General features: G+C 42.8%; 1 protein-coding gene across 11 annotated transcripts in view; it reads left to right on the top strand.

The window, feature by feature from the left end:
• The window catches only part of LOC134209273 (calcium-binding protein E63-1), a 370945-nt gene that overhangs the window by 202591 nt on the left and 151957 nt on the right, over positions 1–16397 (top strand). Inside the window, exon 1 of one of the 11 annotated variants that reach the window (XM_062685265.1) lies at positions 10195–10448. The exons of the other annotated variants lie outside the window; for them this stretch is intronic. The gene's annotated coding sequence lies outside the window, so the exon portion shown is untranslated. Of the gene's footprint in view, positions 1–10194; positions 10449–16397 lie in introns of those variants that run through there. 11 annotated transcript variants of the gene reach the window in all.

Below are 16397 nucleotides of genomic sequence, written 5' to 3'. Positions count from 1 at the left end.
GACGGTGTACACCACAAGTCGGATTCGTCCACCGTGGCTTAACATTGGGCGGCTACAAGACGGTAGACTAATCCAAGACTACGCGCAGCAGCTGGAAGTGGCACTCCCAGCGGAAGAGCAACTAGGCGCAGCGTCTCTTGAAGATGGCTGGAGAGATATTCGATCCGTCATTGGAAGCACCGCAACCGCTGCACTAGGCACGGTGCTCCCGGATCAGAGAAACGACTGGTATGACGGCGAATCCGAGCAGTTAGTTGAGGAGAAGAATGCAGCATGAGCGACACCGCACGAGGGCGAACGAGGCACGATACAAACGGGCGTGGAACAGACAGAACTCGATTTTTCGGAGGAAAAAGCGCCAGCAGGAAGATCGAGACCGTGAAGAGACGAAGCAACTGTACCGCGCTAATAACGCACGAAAGTTCTATGAGAAGGCACGGCAAATGCTGGGTAAAGCGTACCATTGGTACTTCGCGTACCTGAAGGAATAAAATAGACCCCATCTCGCGGTCCTTAGCCTCTTACCCAGCAACTCCTATCCCTACCTTTCCGCGGTGCTGGCCGGGATCCTCGTTTGCCGGGTGAAGATCACCGCGTCCAGATTTTAGGACTATTGTGATATACCCTTTTACTGTGAAATACGCAAGTTATCTCAGTAACATGTTTGTCACTGAGATACCTTGGTATCGACTGAACTCAAGACCATCTATTATTGATGAATAGAGATCCTGAGTTACAGTATGTGACTCCCCCATTCTGGCGAGACTAGCTTTATGAAGCCAACCACGTCCTTGGGGGATAAGATCCATATGTCAGCAGGCCCTAAAAAGGGCTTGCTGAGAACTTTGAACCTACGTTGGGTGAGTGCACTGCAATGCATGTGTTCTGTGTGTTCTGATGTTTCTCTGTGTTCTGTGTTCTGATGTTTCTCTCTCCTCGTCACAGAAGCGGCAATTTGAGGTTTGGATTGCTCCGATCTTTTGTAGATGGTATCTGCAGGGGCAGTGTCCAGTTATTAGACCGGTGTAGATGTTGAGATCCCTTTTGTTGAGACCTAATAGTTGTTGGGTTTTCTTGGGGTTAATCGTTACGAGCCTTTTGGATTGGCTCGTATGGGGAAGTGCATTCCAGTTTGATGTGATTTGACTGACCATATATTTGTTCAGTTCCATTTTTACAGAGCAGTCTGAGATCCCGCAGAAGGGCTCAGGGCCAATGAACCTTTCATTAGATCCATTCCTGGCTAGCTCATCAGCAATCTCGTTTCCCTCTAGACCCGGGATACGAGCAACCTTAGGGAAGATCGGGTAACCAACCCCGGTGGGAACTATGGTCGTATGCTGACAGGGAAGGGGTGTTTACTCCTCTCCGGAGGTGCAAATCTTATTGAGCGTCTGTTCTCCATGTCAGGATCGGCTAACAACAGCGTCTGTTCTCCATGTTAGGGGCGGCTGATTATCGTCCGAGTGCCAGCGAGGGACTCTAAGTGAAACTGTGCACCATGGTCCACCGGAAATAAGGAGGAATGGTCCTCCGGAAATTTAGGGGGATGGGTGTCAGGCCCTGCAAGCCAGCCTTTAAAAAATCATAAGCAACGAACAATCAACAAGAGAGTACGGACCGGAACCATCGGCGAAGACCACTGCGATGAAAGGGACTAGCGATTGGAAACTCGGTTCGTGGAACTGCAAATCTCTCAACTTCATCGGGAGCACACGCATACTCGCCGATGTGCTCAAGGACCGTGGATTCGGCATAGTAGCGCTGCAGGAGGTTTGTTGGAAGGGATCAATGGTGCGAACGTTTAGAGGTAATCATACCATCTACCAGAGCTGCGGCAACACACACGAGCTGGGAACAGCTTTCATAGTGATGGGCGATATGCAAAGACGCGTGATCGGGTGGTGGCCGATCAATGAAAGAATGTGCAGGTTGAGGATTAAAAGCCGGTTCTTCAACTTCAGCATAATCAACATCCATAGCCCACACTCCGGAAGCACTGATGATTATAAGGACGCATTCTACGCGCAGCTGGAACGTGAGTACGACAGCTGCCTAAGCCACGACGTCAAAATCATCATAGGAGATTTGAACGCTCAGGTTGGCCAAGAGGAGGAGTTTAGACCGACTATTGGAAAGTTCAGCGCTCACCGGCTGACGAACGAAAACGGCCAACGACTAATCGTTTTTGCCGCCTCCAAGAATATGGCCATTCGCAGCACCTACTTCCAACACAGCCTCCCGTATCGGTACACCTGGAGATCACCACTGCAGACAGAATCACAAATCGTCCACGTTCTGATTGATGGACGGCACTTATCCGACATTATCGACGTCAGGACATATCGTGGCGCTAACATCGACTCTGACCACTATCTGGTGATGGTTAAACTGCGCTCAAAACTATCCGTCATCAACAATGTTCTGTGCCGACGACCGCCGCGGTACGACCTAGAGCGACTGAAGCAACCTGATGTCGGCACTGCATACGCGCAGCATCTCGAGGCAGCGTTGCCGGAAGAGGGTGAGCTCGATGGGGCCCCTCTTGAGGACTGCTGGAATACAGTCAAAGCAGCCATTAACGACGCAGCGGAGAACAACGTCGGGTATATGGGTCGAAGTCGACGGAACGATTGGTTCGACGAAGAGTGCAGGCAGATTCTGGAGGAGAAGGACGCAGCGCGGGCGGTCGCGCTGCAGCAAGGTACCCGGCAGAACGTGGAACGTTATAGACGGAAGCGGAGACAGCAGACCCGCCTTTTCAGGAGAAGAAACGCCGCCTGGAAGAAGCGGAGTGCGAGGAGATGGAACAGCTGTGCCGTTCTCAAGATACACGCAAGTTCTATCAGAAGCTCAACGCATCCCGCAAAGGCTTCGTGCCGCGAGCCGAAATGTGCCGGGATAAGGATGGGAGCATCTTGACGGACGAACGTGTGGTGATCGAAAGGTGGAAGCAGCACTACGAGGAACATCTGAATGGCGCTGAGAGTGCAGGCAGTGAAAGTCAAGGCAGCGGAGGAGATGACTACGTCAGTTCAGCGGACGATGGAAGCCAACCAGCCCCCACCTTGAGGGAAGTTAAGGATGCCATTCAACAGCTAAAGACCAATAAAGCAGCTGGTAAGGATGGTATCGGAGCTGAGCTCATCAAAATGGGCCCGGAAAAGCTGGCCACTTGCCTGCACAAACTGATAGTCAGAATCTGGGAAACCAAACAGCTACCGGAGGAGTGGAAGGAAGGGGTTATATGCCCCATCTACAAGAAAGGCGACAAACTGGAGTGTGAGAACTTTCGAGCGATCACCATCCTTAATGCCGCCTACAAAGTGATATCCCAGATCATCTTCCGTCGTCTGTCACCATTAGTGAACGAGTTCGTGGTAAGTTATCAAGCCGGCTTCGTTGACGGCCGCTCGACAACGGACCAGATCTTTACTGTACGGCAAATCCTTCAAAAATGCCGTGAATACCAGGTACCAACGCACCATCTGTTCGTTGATTTCAAGGCGGTATACGACAGTATAGACCGCGTAGAGCTATGGAAAATTATGGACGAGAACAGCTTCCCTGGAAAGCTTACCAGACTGATCAAAGCAACGGTGAATGGTGTGCAAAACTGTGTGAAGATTTCGGGCGAACACTCCAGTTCGTTCGAATCACGCCGGGGACTAAGACAAGGTGATGGACTTTCGTGCCTGTTGTTCAACATTTCGCTAGAAGGTGTCATGCGGAGAGCCGGGTGTAACAGCCGGGGTATGATTTTCAACAAATCCAGTCAATTTATTTGCTTCACGGATGACATGGACATTGTCGGCCGAACATTTGCAAAGATGGCAGAACTGTACACTCGCCTGAAACGTGAAGCAACAAAAGTTGGACTGGTGGTGAATACGTCAAAGACAAAGTACATGCTTGTGGGCGGAACCGAGCGCGACAGGGCCCGCCTGGGAAGCAGTGTTACGATAGACGGGGATACCTTCGAGGTGGTCGAGGAATTCGTCTACCTCGGATCCTTGCTAACGGCTGACAACAACGTTAGTCGTGAAATACGAAGGCGCATCATCTGTGGAAGTCGGGCCTACTACGGGCTTCAGAAGAAATTGCGGTCGAAAAAGATTCGCCACCGCACCAAATGTGTCATGTACAAGACGCTTATAAGACCGGTTGTCCTCTACGGACATGAAACATGGACAATGCTCGAGGAGGACTTGCAAGCACTCGGAGTATTCGAGAGACGGGTGCTTAGGACCATCTTTGGCGGTGTGCAAGAAGACGGTGTGTGGCGGCGAAGAATGAACCATGAGCTCGCCCAACTCTACGGCGAACCCAGTATCCAGAAGGTAGCTAAAGCCGGAAGGGTACGATGGGCAGGACATGTTGCAAGAATGCCGGACAGCAATCCTGCAAAGATGGTGTTCGCTTCCGATCCGGCAGGTACGAGACGGCGTGGAGCGCAGCGAGCAAGATGGGCAGACCAGGTGCAAAACGACTTGGCGAGCGTGGGGCGTATCCGAGGATGGAGAGATGCGGCCACGAACCGTGCATTGTGGCGTCAAATTGTTGATTCAGTGTTATTTGTTTAGATGTTAACTAAATAAATGAAATGAATTCTATGAGAAGTTAAACCGTTCACGTAAGGGCCACGTGCCACAGCCTGATATGTGTAAGGACATAAACGGGAACCTTCTTACAAACGAGTGTGAGGTGATCCAAAGGTGGCGGCAGCACTACGGAGAGCACTTGAATGGCGATGAGGCAGAGAACGGTGGCGGCATGGTAATGAAAATGAACCTAAGAGCACGTGCGCAGGATATGCGACCTCCGGCTCTGAATCTCCAAGAAATCCAGGAGGAGATGATCCGCTGGATTGTAGCAACTATAGCGCAATCACATTGCTGAACGCAGCCTACAAGGTACTCTCTTAAATGTTATGCAACTGACTATCACTAATTGCAGGAGAGTTCGTGGGGCAGTACCAGGCGGGATTTATGGGTGAACGCTCTACCACAGATCAGGTGTACGTCAGGTATTGCAGAAATGCCGCGAATACAACGTGCCCGCGAATACATCATCTATTCATCGACTTCAAAGCCACATATGATACAATCGATCGCGACCAGCTATGACAGCTAATGCACGAAAACGGATTTCCGGATAAACTGATACGATTGATCAAGGCGACGATGGATCGGGTGATGTGCGTAGTTCGAGTTTCAGGGTCATTCTCGTGTCCCTTCGAAACGCGCAGAGGGTTACGGCAAGGTGATGGTCTTGCGTGTCAGCTATTCAACATCGCTTTGGAAGGGGTAATATGCAGAGCAGGGATCGACACAAGTGGTATGATTTTCACAAAGTCCGTCCAGATATTTGGTTTCGCCGACGACATAGATATTATGGCACGTTACTTTGAGAGGTTGGAAGAAGCCTACATCAGACTGAAAACCGATGCTAAACGGATTGGACTAGTCATCAACACGTCGAAGATGAAGTAAATGATAGGAAGAGGCTCAAGAGAGGACAATGTGAGCCACCCACCGCGAGTTTGCATCGGTGATGATGAAAACAAGGTGGGTAACAGGTGAGGTGTAACACGATGATACTTGTATGCCCAGGGAAGTCGAGACTATTTCCAATCCGAAAATTGCCTGAACCAGCACCGGGAATCGAATCCAGCCACCCTCAGCATGGTCTTGCTTTGTAGCCGTGCATCTTACTCCACGACTAAGGAGGGCGCCAAAACGACGCAATCATTACCATTTAATTGTTTGTCACTTTATAGAAAATATGGTTAAAATCATCTCTTTCGTTTCAAATGGGGGTTTTTAGAAGAACCTATGTATGCTTCTTGTTCAGCATAAAGCCACCGCCGACGGCCATCACTGATGCTTTCATAATTGTCATCAAATTTTCTGTTCCTGTAAAAAATATTCGTCACACATCCATTGTCTTCCATTTGAAATGCTGATCCTGAAAAGGACCGGTTTATGCGCCTCGATACACATCCGCTGACGATTGTTGTGGATGGTCACTCGATGCTTCACCACAATTTTTAGAAATTTTCACTTGGGTACTATTGATGAAGGCCATGCAACGATGATTCTGCAGCAGTACGCCGACGAGCATCACCAAGATCGATGCTTTGACCGCAATCCGCTGGACGCAACCGACTTCGACGACTGAAACTGATGCCGATGCAGGGACCGCTCTCCGTGGAATCTCGAACAAAGCTGCTTCCTTGTATTCATTATAGTGAGCTCGTTAGCTCCGCCTTTTGTTAATCGTTATGGGTGCAAATTTGATGTGGGGCGGAGCTAATGAGTTTACTACATTAGATACAAGAAAGCAGCTTTCTCGCACGCGTTAGCCATTTTGTTCGCGATTGCGTATCAAGCGAAATTTTCTCGCATATTGATAATGATTGTGAAGGCACAATTATTTATTATCAGACTAAGGCTGGAGTGGCCTCTGCTGCACATAAAAGTCTTCTCCATTCAGCTCGGTCCATAGCTGCACTTCGCCAACCACGCAGTCTGCGGAGGGTCCGCAAATCGTCCTCCACCTGATCGATCCACCTTGCCCGCTGTGCACCTCGCCTTCTTGTTCCCGTCGGATCGTTGTCGAGAACCATTTTCACCGGATTACTGTCCGACATTCTGGCTACGTGCCCGGCCCACCGCAGTCTTCCAGGCACCGCAGGCACAATTAATCGATTCTTTTCCAGGACCATCGTATTATGAAGAAGGGTTTGTTTGCCGTATTGGAAATTGTCACACAAGTTAAGTTTTCTCGCGAAATTCTTACTTTCGTTTTGCTGCTGTTAGTGGGGAAATTGAGATGAATTTTGGCCTGTGGCAGCCATCTTCGAGTAGCTGCAGAAAATTATTTATAAAGATCCGTAGCAAATTAGCGGCAAATCATTGAGTGGCTGTCGTCGGTGACAGTAGAATTGTGCAAGTGTAATTTTGTCTCTCATTTTTCACTCGCTTTCAACTAACCTGCTTCACTGAGATTTGTCAACAAATTCTATTGAGCGCTGTCGATGCTGACGACCGCACTATGATTTCCAGCAAAACCGTAAACAGCAGCTTTCTGAATTGACTTGATACGATGTTTTCGCCGGTAGCGTTCCAAGTAACATCTGTGATGGTCGTCGGCAGTGGTTGAAGAAAATATTTATACTGAGCGCAGATTACGATCTGTTTGTAACGTAAATAACGTAAATTTTACACTTCTCATAATTTATGTTTAATATTTGCGATTATTTCTTATATACAACCTAATATTTATATGATATTTCGATTCTCATTGCACTAAGAGGATTTACGTAGTTTACGTTGAGCGGTCCCCGAGTAGACGAACATAGCTCAATAATATCAAATGTTGATAAGATAGCAAAATGAGATATGGACATGATTGATATAAAAGATAAAAGATCAGACGATAATGTCAATTTTTTGCACTGAAATATCATAAGAAGATCAAGTTATGCTATTAGTAAGAAGTGATCAATATCATGTGCCCTTAATTTGTAAGATATGCATAGCATATCTTGATATTTAAATGATATTTCGGTGCAAATTTTTGATATTGTTGCCTGTTCTTTTATCTCTTATATAAATCAAGTCCATATCATGTTTTGTTATTCTGTTCATAGCTTCTGCCCGGGTCGTGTCTTATGCACAACCCTTCTGATTTTTTCCCAGTTTCCAAGTTGATTGCGAACTGCAAGGGTGTAAGGACCCAAGTACCACACATATTTTGCGCAAAATTGTTTCACCAAAGATTATATTCACGTTTACTTACTAGCAGCATGCCTAATTCCGAAATCGCATTGGACCCAAATTTCGAGAAACTGTTGCTTTCAAAAATGCGAGGTGGACAAAAAAAGTAAACATCATGGGAATCACCATTTTCAAGTGTCAACTTGAGATTAGTTCTAGAGATGTTTAGTAATAACATTTGAATCCGCTGGTTTGGGTAAGAACATTTAAACGCTACAAGTTCGTCATAACTAATAAAAAAAGTGATGAATTTAAGAATATTAAAATAAACTACTTTATTAGGTTGAAAAATTGCATGAGTCTGATATGCCCCCTTTCCTCCGATTTTTTTTGCCCAAAAATCATATTAGGAGAGAGCAAAAAAAAATTCGGTTAATTTTGTAGATTTTCAAAACATTTTTTAACAAATCCGAGGACCTTTTAGATTTTTTTTCATTTTAATATATTTTATATTATACTTTTCCCCCACCCCCTCACTTGACCTTTCGGATACCAGTAGCACGTATTTTTATTTAATATTTGTAACGACCTAAACGAATGCAAATGACATATTACAGCTCTTGTGCTGATTCTACCATGTTTTCTCTATGCGCACAAAAAGAAGATTTCACGAATTCGTGAACTAGCAAAAATACACCATAATTTTAATCACGGTTTTTGGAGCACACAGCAAATAATTTTGAAAACCCAACGACGTGTGAAATTGCAGCTAATCCCAACAAACGAATAAACACTTAATATTCAATTAAACTTGACTGTATTTTACAAGCATGCACGGTTTCAATTTATTTCGATTTGAAAGAACAGTAATATCGATTGAAAGTTACGTTTATGTGCGTGCATTAGACTGGCCCAGCTTAGTATGGGGAGAAAAAAATGTTGTCGAATTCCACGGGGCACACCCCAGGATTGTAGCTTTTCTTGAGAAAATCAATCTCTGATTATTTCAGCTCAATCGCTTGTTACATAAGCTGGCACATTTGATTTGAAGTTTGTATGGGGATTTCAACCAAAATATATAGGAAAATACACTTCCGACACTCATTTGATCTGGAAATTGGTTCTGATTGCTCGATTGAGCTCAGAATTGCAAAAAGGGCTGTTGGTATGCTACAAAACAATTCCACAGAACATTGCACGATGATTAAATGAACTTTTATATACTTTTTAGCTGACTCGATTCGATCAATAAATCCAAAAGTACACAAAACAGCCCCTAACAAATCAGCCGAAAGCTAAATAAAAGTTCATTTAATCATCGTACAATGTTCTGTGGAATTATTCTGTAGCATACCAATAGCCCTTTTTGCTATTCTGAGCTCAATCGAGCAATCAAAACCAATTTCCGGATCGAATGAGTGTCGGAAGTGTATTTTCCTATATATTTTAGTTGAAATCCCCATACAAACTTCAAATCAAATGCGCCAGCTTATGCAACAAGCGATAGAGCTGAAATTTTCAGAGATTGATTTTCTCACCAAAAGACACAATCCTAGGGGGTGCCCAGTGGAATTCGACAACTTTTTGTTTCCTGGGCCAGTCTAGCGTGCATGCTTCAAATATTTGCATGAAAATTCATTTAAAATCACAACATATTTTTATCTGGCACGTTCTATGTAATGTTCTGGAAATACCGAATACCGTAATTTAATCACGGTGTATTTTTTGTTAGTTCGCCAATTCTGGAACGTTTTCTTTTGCATATGTGCAATGTGCATGGATACTTTGCATGCTGCTGTTATTTATTTATTGTTTTCTTTATTACGTATTACATATTTCCTTTATTTGAAACAAAAAAAATTAAAAAAAAATCCGGAAGTTTAGATTTAACAAATCGTTCATCTGTAACGTGAACGATCTGGAACAAACGTGCTCATATTAGCATAGCTTATCTAAAATACTCATTAGACGATGGCATCAATTAGTCCACTAAATTCCCACTGTTCTGAAAGTTTTCAACATACTTATGCATTCCTCCTCCAATCTACGGATTCTCTTCCGCACTGGCATTTCTCCCGCTCCGAATGCCATACTCTCGCTCTCATTCGTCCATAATCCGCTCAATCCCACGGTTAGTAGCTTCTACTTTCGGCAGCGAAACAACGTCCAGCACCGCAAGACCTTACTCTGGTCAGCTCCTGGCCTCGGTTGCCACCGGAGCAGAGTTTAGTTTTTCGCTAGATTTCGTCAAATGTAGGCCACATCCGCTGTACTTACTAACCTCCTACACTAACGGAACCGTAGAAACACCATCATCGCCACCAACCCAGAACGTCTAGAAAAGCGAATCCTCCATAACTCAAACCACCCCATCGGGCGCGTTCGTATTATTTAGATGGTGGAAAAGAGCAATCGTGAGTGTGGTTCTTCTTCGATGAGAACATTCGGTAACATTTTCGGGTTGGAAATTTGACTCGGTGGTACGTTGTCCATGTTGGGGGGCGTCGTCGCTGCGCTGCAGAGTTGTCGTTCAAGATCGACTGTCGCGGAGCGCGAACGCGATCATCATTAGTCCAGATAGTAACCATCGAAAATCGACCGACCGCGGTCACGATCCCGTAGTGTTCTCGTTCCCTTCGTCCGCTGCATCCAGTGTGTGAGTCCCGTGACATTTCCTTCCTCCTAGTTTCCCATTTCGGCCCGCCAGCAGTGACCATCTGTTACAGAGTGAGTGAATTTCGTCCGGAGGAAGATAACGAACGCGAGTTTGCAATTTCCATTCTCGCTTGCTTTTTGCTTACGAGTGGAAAAATCGGTAGGTGGCATGTGACTTCAAAACACCAACACCCCACCCACCACGAGTCAACCTCATTCATCAAAGCGCGTTCTCGGCGCTTCGGCGGACGACTGCGTTACGATTCCGGAAAGTGTGTGCAAGCAGAGAGCCCGACAAAGCAAACACCGCCTACTCGGCACCCCGGCGTGGTTCGGCGTAGTATCAGTGTGGCATTGTGACATAAAAGGATCAAAAGTAGCTTCTATCCATTGGGAAAGGTCAATCAATATGAATTTATGGGAAACGAGTGAATTTGATAGGTAAAGTGTGTTGTAAAATTGTTGATTGCATTTTAACTTTTTGAAAGGAGAAGCACTGTCAATTGGATTTTGCGTCTTAGTCCACATTTTGATTGGATTTAGAGCTTCAAACGACAGGAAGTGTTTCCCGCTATTTCTATTTCTAGAAAACTCTGCTATACTTCCCAATTTCGGAAGAACTTTTATTTGAGCTGCGATATTGTAAAAAAAATCAGCAAGACAGAATAATTACATTTTTATGTCTTTCTCGCACATCGCACAACAAGGGTCCCGGAAGTTGTTTATAGAGGGACATATTGGTGTGCTGTTTATATACCATTCGGCTCAGTTCGATGAAGTGAGATTGGCAAAGTTGTTCAGGAGTTCTTGATGGGCTTCAGGAACACATCTCCTTTGATTATAGACACACAGCTCAAACAGTTTGTAGTTTAATTACATGTCCATACTTGGAGCATGAAACGAATCACACAATACAATCAAAATTATCTTTTTTTTTTCAAATGATAACTGTAACTGTTTTAATTGGTGCAATCACTCAGAATTTCAAGACTCTTATGCAATAGACCACATTTATTATAGTATCCCCCTATCCAGCAAACACTAGATCGTATATTAGGTTCTCTTATGTGCCAGGATTCAACTAGTTAAGTAACCTTATTTCCGTAATAATGTTTTGGGTGCCTTTAAATGGCATTTGGTAATTGAAACATCTCGAAATTCTTCGCTTCTTGAAGCTATTCACTTGAAAGACTTTAATGTTCCACGACATGCTATGCTATGCATGATTATGAAAGAAGTTCATGATTGCTAATGCATTCAAAATTGTGAATATGTACGTTATGTGGAAGATATTGATTTGGAAAATGTATTGGAGGTAACCACTTTCCCTTCGATGGGACTCGAACCCATGACCCTACAGTACGCTAGACTGGAGCTTTAACCAACTAAGCTACGAAGGACCTCCGTCGGCCTTCGCAACCTAGCGGCTACTGAACGAGCTCGAGATTCCCAAATTGGACGCATAGTCAAATCACTCGCAATCCATTTCTCAAGCCAACACTTTCACATGTGTATAGTACACGTCCACATTAGAGGAGCGTGAGTATTTAGAATGTCTGGCGGCTTGTAATATCGATCCCGCCAAACACGGAAACAAAACGTCAACGCGTTTTTGACAACACATTCTGACATTTAGCTGCTTTTTAATTGGGTTTTCCCAAGTTAGCGAACCCCCAGGAGGAAGTTTTATTGAGTAAATTGAACTTGATTCTATCCATCCCTGGAGCGGAATTGTTACATGAAAGGAGAGCAAGCGAGAAATCAATCATCGAAAAGGGGCGATCCATATCATCCCTGTTAGCAAAAGAATCACGTGACCCTTGCTTCATCGGCATCGAATCCGGACAAACTTTCTTTGCGAAGTCGAGTATCCACCGCGACGAGCTTTCACGATCTTCGTTTACGGACGACGCGTTGCGCATTCTTCTCCCGACGGCTCAGAGAGTTTTCATTGAGGTCTCGCGCGTTAAACCTTCAACAAAAGTGCGCCAATATCCGAGTTTCTTCACTTTGACCAGCTTCTTGAACTGGATCTCGAGCGCGATGTACCGTTTGTGAAGTACGATCGGTCTGCGCATGATGGTCTCCGCATATTTTACCCAATCGATGTGCTTTGTGAGGTAATATGAGAGGTCGATAGAAACAAATGGATTACGTCCATTGGAAATCGAGGCTTCGATCGGCAAATAATCACTACCATGGGGATCTTGGACCACCTTCCAAGTACAGTCCAATGATAATGAGCTCGAACAAATGGAAAGATCTAGACGGCTATCTCTTGCTGGAGGAGCCACTCGTGTAACTTCTCCTGTATTTAAAACTAGCTTTATGTACCCGGCCTTGCTCGGAATTGCCAGTTTGGTTTGCAGTTTTCTTTTACAATCGGAAAATGATAAAACCAATTGGTCAACAGGGTAATTGTGTTTACTTATTCATACTTTATCATTTGATTGAAAGAATATTTCTAAAGAAGGAAAAACATTCATCGATGCCATATTCCGGGCAACGCATATTTTTAAAGAAGGGATCACACCCACCATTGCCTTATTCCGGGCAAATGCCTACTTTTAAAGAAGCAATCACATCCACCATTCAGAAGGAAACACATTAATCATTGCTTTTCACTGGGCATACCATTATTCCGATGAACAATAATTTTCATTGTTTTATACCCAGCAAATGCTTGCTTTCTATGCAAGATTTTTCTGATGCTGTTCATAATTATCCCAAATGTCCTTCATGTCGAATGACCTTAGGCCAAATAGTGTTATGTTAATGGCCTGCTTCATTCAGGGATATGTCATTTTCAGCGAAATGTCATATTCTGGGATATGTGTATCGGGAAATATCATTTTCGTTAGTCATTTTTGGGGAAATGTTATTACCTGGAAAATGTTATTGTCAAGGATTTGCTATTTTTAAGGAATTCGGGCAATTTGTTTTCGGAGCATTGTACAATGTCAAAGAACCTCGGATGTTCTAAATAAAGGGATTTTAAATTAAGTCGTTTTCTAAACAATACCCAATCCCAATACCCCCCTCCCATTCCAAAAGTCCCTTCCAGCCTCTCTATAATATTTTCCTTTGGGTAGGGATTACGTGTTTACGTGTTTGATTTGAATTGACCTATGCAATAAAAAGGTATACTAAACTGTTCATTTAATGAATATACCCTCTCTTTCGTTAAGCTATGGCACTCCTACCCAGTCTGATATAGACAGATAATATGAATTCCAAATTTGGTGGACATCGATAAATGGGTTCAGAAGTCATGCTGAATTGATTGATAACTAAACAATACCCCTCTATCACACCCTCCCCCTTTTAAAATGGCAGCTAAATAAAATTTCCATTTAAAATTAGAAATTTTCCATAAACAATTAGGAAATTGCCAATAAAAAAATCAGGGTATGAGCAATAAATAATTATAAAATTTCCACAAATAAAACAAAATTTCCATAAACTATTAAGAATTTTCCACAAAACAAAAATAAATAAGCACTTTTAAAAGCAAAAAATAGCAATTATAAAAGAAGAATTTTCCATAAAGAAATGAAAATGTTCCACGAAAAAAATACAAAATTTCCATAAATAAATCAATATTAGCAATAAACAATTTCAAAATTTTCCACAAAATAATTTTATTTATCAATAAAAAATAAAAATAAAAATTACAAAATAATCAATAAAGTGCAACAAAAAATAAAAAAATTTCCATTCAAAAATACAAGAAAGCAATAAAGCTGATGAAATTTTACATGAATTTTAAACGCTTTTAAAGAAGGGTCATCTATGGAAAAAAAGCACAGTTTGATTGCTTTTTATATTTCTTTATGGAAATTTTCTGTTTTTTTATTGCTCTTTATTGATTATTTTCGTGGAAATTTTTTAATTTTTTATGGAAAAGTAATATTTATTTTGTGGAAAATTTTGAAATTTTTTATTGCTAATATTGATTTATTTATGGAAATTTTGTATTTTTTTCGTGAAATTTTTTTTATGGAAGATTCTTCTTTTATAATTGCAATTTTTGCTTTTAAAAGTGCTTATTTATTTTTGTTTTGTGGAAAATTTTTAATTGTTTATGGAAATTTTGTTTTATTTGTGGAAATTTTATATTTATTTATTGCTCATACCCTGATTTCTTTATTGGCAATTTTCTATTTTCTTATGGGAATTTTCTAATTGTTTAGGGGGAGTATTTATTTTAGTCTTTTAAAATTACTTAACCACATCCACTAAAATCGCTTCCTTAGGACACACAATATTTTGTACAAATTTGGTTTAAATCGGTCATGAGGCTCAGGATTTACATTGAGTTGATCGATTGCTAAACAATACCTCTCCCCCTACCCTCCCTCTTTTGTAAAGAGCATCCCTAACCTCCTATCGTCGCCTCCTTATGACAAAGAATTTGTGTTCCGAATTTGATTGAAATCGGTCAAGGGGTTCAGAATTTTCACTGAGTTGATTGATAACAAAGCAATACCCCTTCCTCCACACCCTCCCTCTTTTCCAAAGAGCATGCTTAACCCCCTATCGTCGTCTCCTTAAGAAAAAGAATTTATGTTCCAAATTTGGTTGAAATCGGCCAAGGGGTTCAGAATTTACACTGAGTTGAAACTGAACAATACCCCTCCCCCCACACCCTCCCCCTTTTCCAAAGAGCACGCTTAACCCCCTATCGTCCCCTTCTTAAGATAAAGAAATTTGTGTTCCAAATTTGGTCGAAATCGGCCTAGGGGTTCAGAATTTACACTGCATGGATCGATAATTAAGCAATCGAGACCACTGCTGAAGAGACCGTTTCTGGTGAATTCGCCACTGTATGTACGTCGAGCAAGCTTCGAGAGCATGCGGAGGGCCTTCGTTGCAATCAACACATTTCGACGCCGTCTTGCACGCGCCATCCACATGCTTCTCTCCGCACGATGCACAGCGAGGTTTATTGCAGCAGTACTGAGCGGTGTGTCCCAGCTGCTTGCTATTAACACAATTCATCACGAATTGAGACGAAGTTTTCCAATCATCACATAATCAGGCAATGCGGACCCGGAGAAGGTCACACTGAAGGAGTCTGAAGGCGAACAAACTTGATTCTCCCCCTCCTGCGACATTGAATACATTTGTTTGCAGTCCAGTATCTTAATAGGAGGCAGAGAAGCATTTTTTAAACCTTGTTTCGATTCATCGCAAGTCATGCTCCCCTCTGTGATCACTCCCGCAATCTCACACATAGCTGATGGAAGATAAACACTGTATTCTAGAGTGAAAAGCTCAAAAGTGGCAATCTCGTTGGCCTGTTTGCGATAAAAAAATCGAATTAAATTTTCCTTTTTTATAACAATTCTTTTCTTGATTTGGCCAGTTCTTCTTAAAATCTCCATTGGGAAAGTGTTAAATTGTGAAAAAAAAATCCAAAATTAGTTTAGGCACGTTTGTCGTAGCTCACTGACAGTAAAACGTGATATTGATAACAAAACATGATATGAACTTGTTTGAAATAAGAGTAAAAATGACAAGCGAAAATAACAAAAATTTGCAATATGTATCATAAAAATATCAGATTTTGCCATTGACAAGACCTTTTCAATATCTTGAGCTACTACCTGTCATAAGACGAGTTTATACAATCCTATTGAATTCCACCACTTAATTGTATCTTGACAGATACGTATTTCGACCTCAAAAGTAAGGCCGTCTTCAGTGTCTCGTACTTGACTTGACAAGTCGAGTCAAGTACGAGACACTGAAGACGGCCTTACTTTTGAGGTCGAAATACGTATCTGTCAAGATACAATTAAGTGGTGGAATTCAATGGGATTTTTTTTTATCTATTGTATTTATTTGACAGGCTCAGGCGTGTATAACACTTAACGGAGCCGAGACTATTAATGATATTTACAATCGATATCATCTTATTATCAACAGTTAGTAAGGGAAAGGGACAAAGACCAAGATACTCGTGGCGACTCAAGGTTAGATTGCGTAATTTGAGGATGGACGGGGTTGGGATTTAGG

The sequence above is a fragment of the Armigeres subalbatus genome, chromosome 2, assembly GCF_024139115.2.
Source record: "Armigeres subalbatus isolate Guangzhou_Male chromosome 2, GZ_Asu_2, whole genome shotgun sequence".
NCBI classification, from domain to species: domain Eukaryota; kingdom Metazoa; phylum Arthropoda; class Insecta; order Diptera; family Culicidae; genus Armigeres; species Armigeres subalbatus.
The sequence above is the reverse complement of the archived record's forward strand: the minus strand, read 5'-3'. Positions and strand labels throughout refer to the sequence as shown.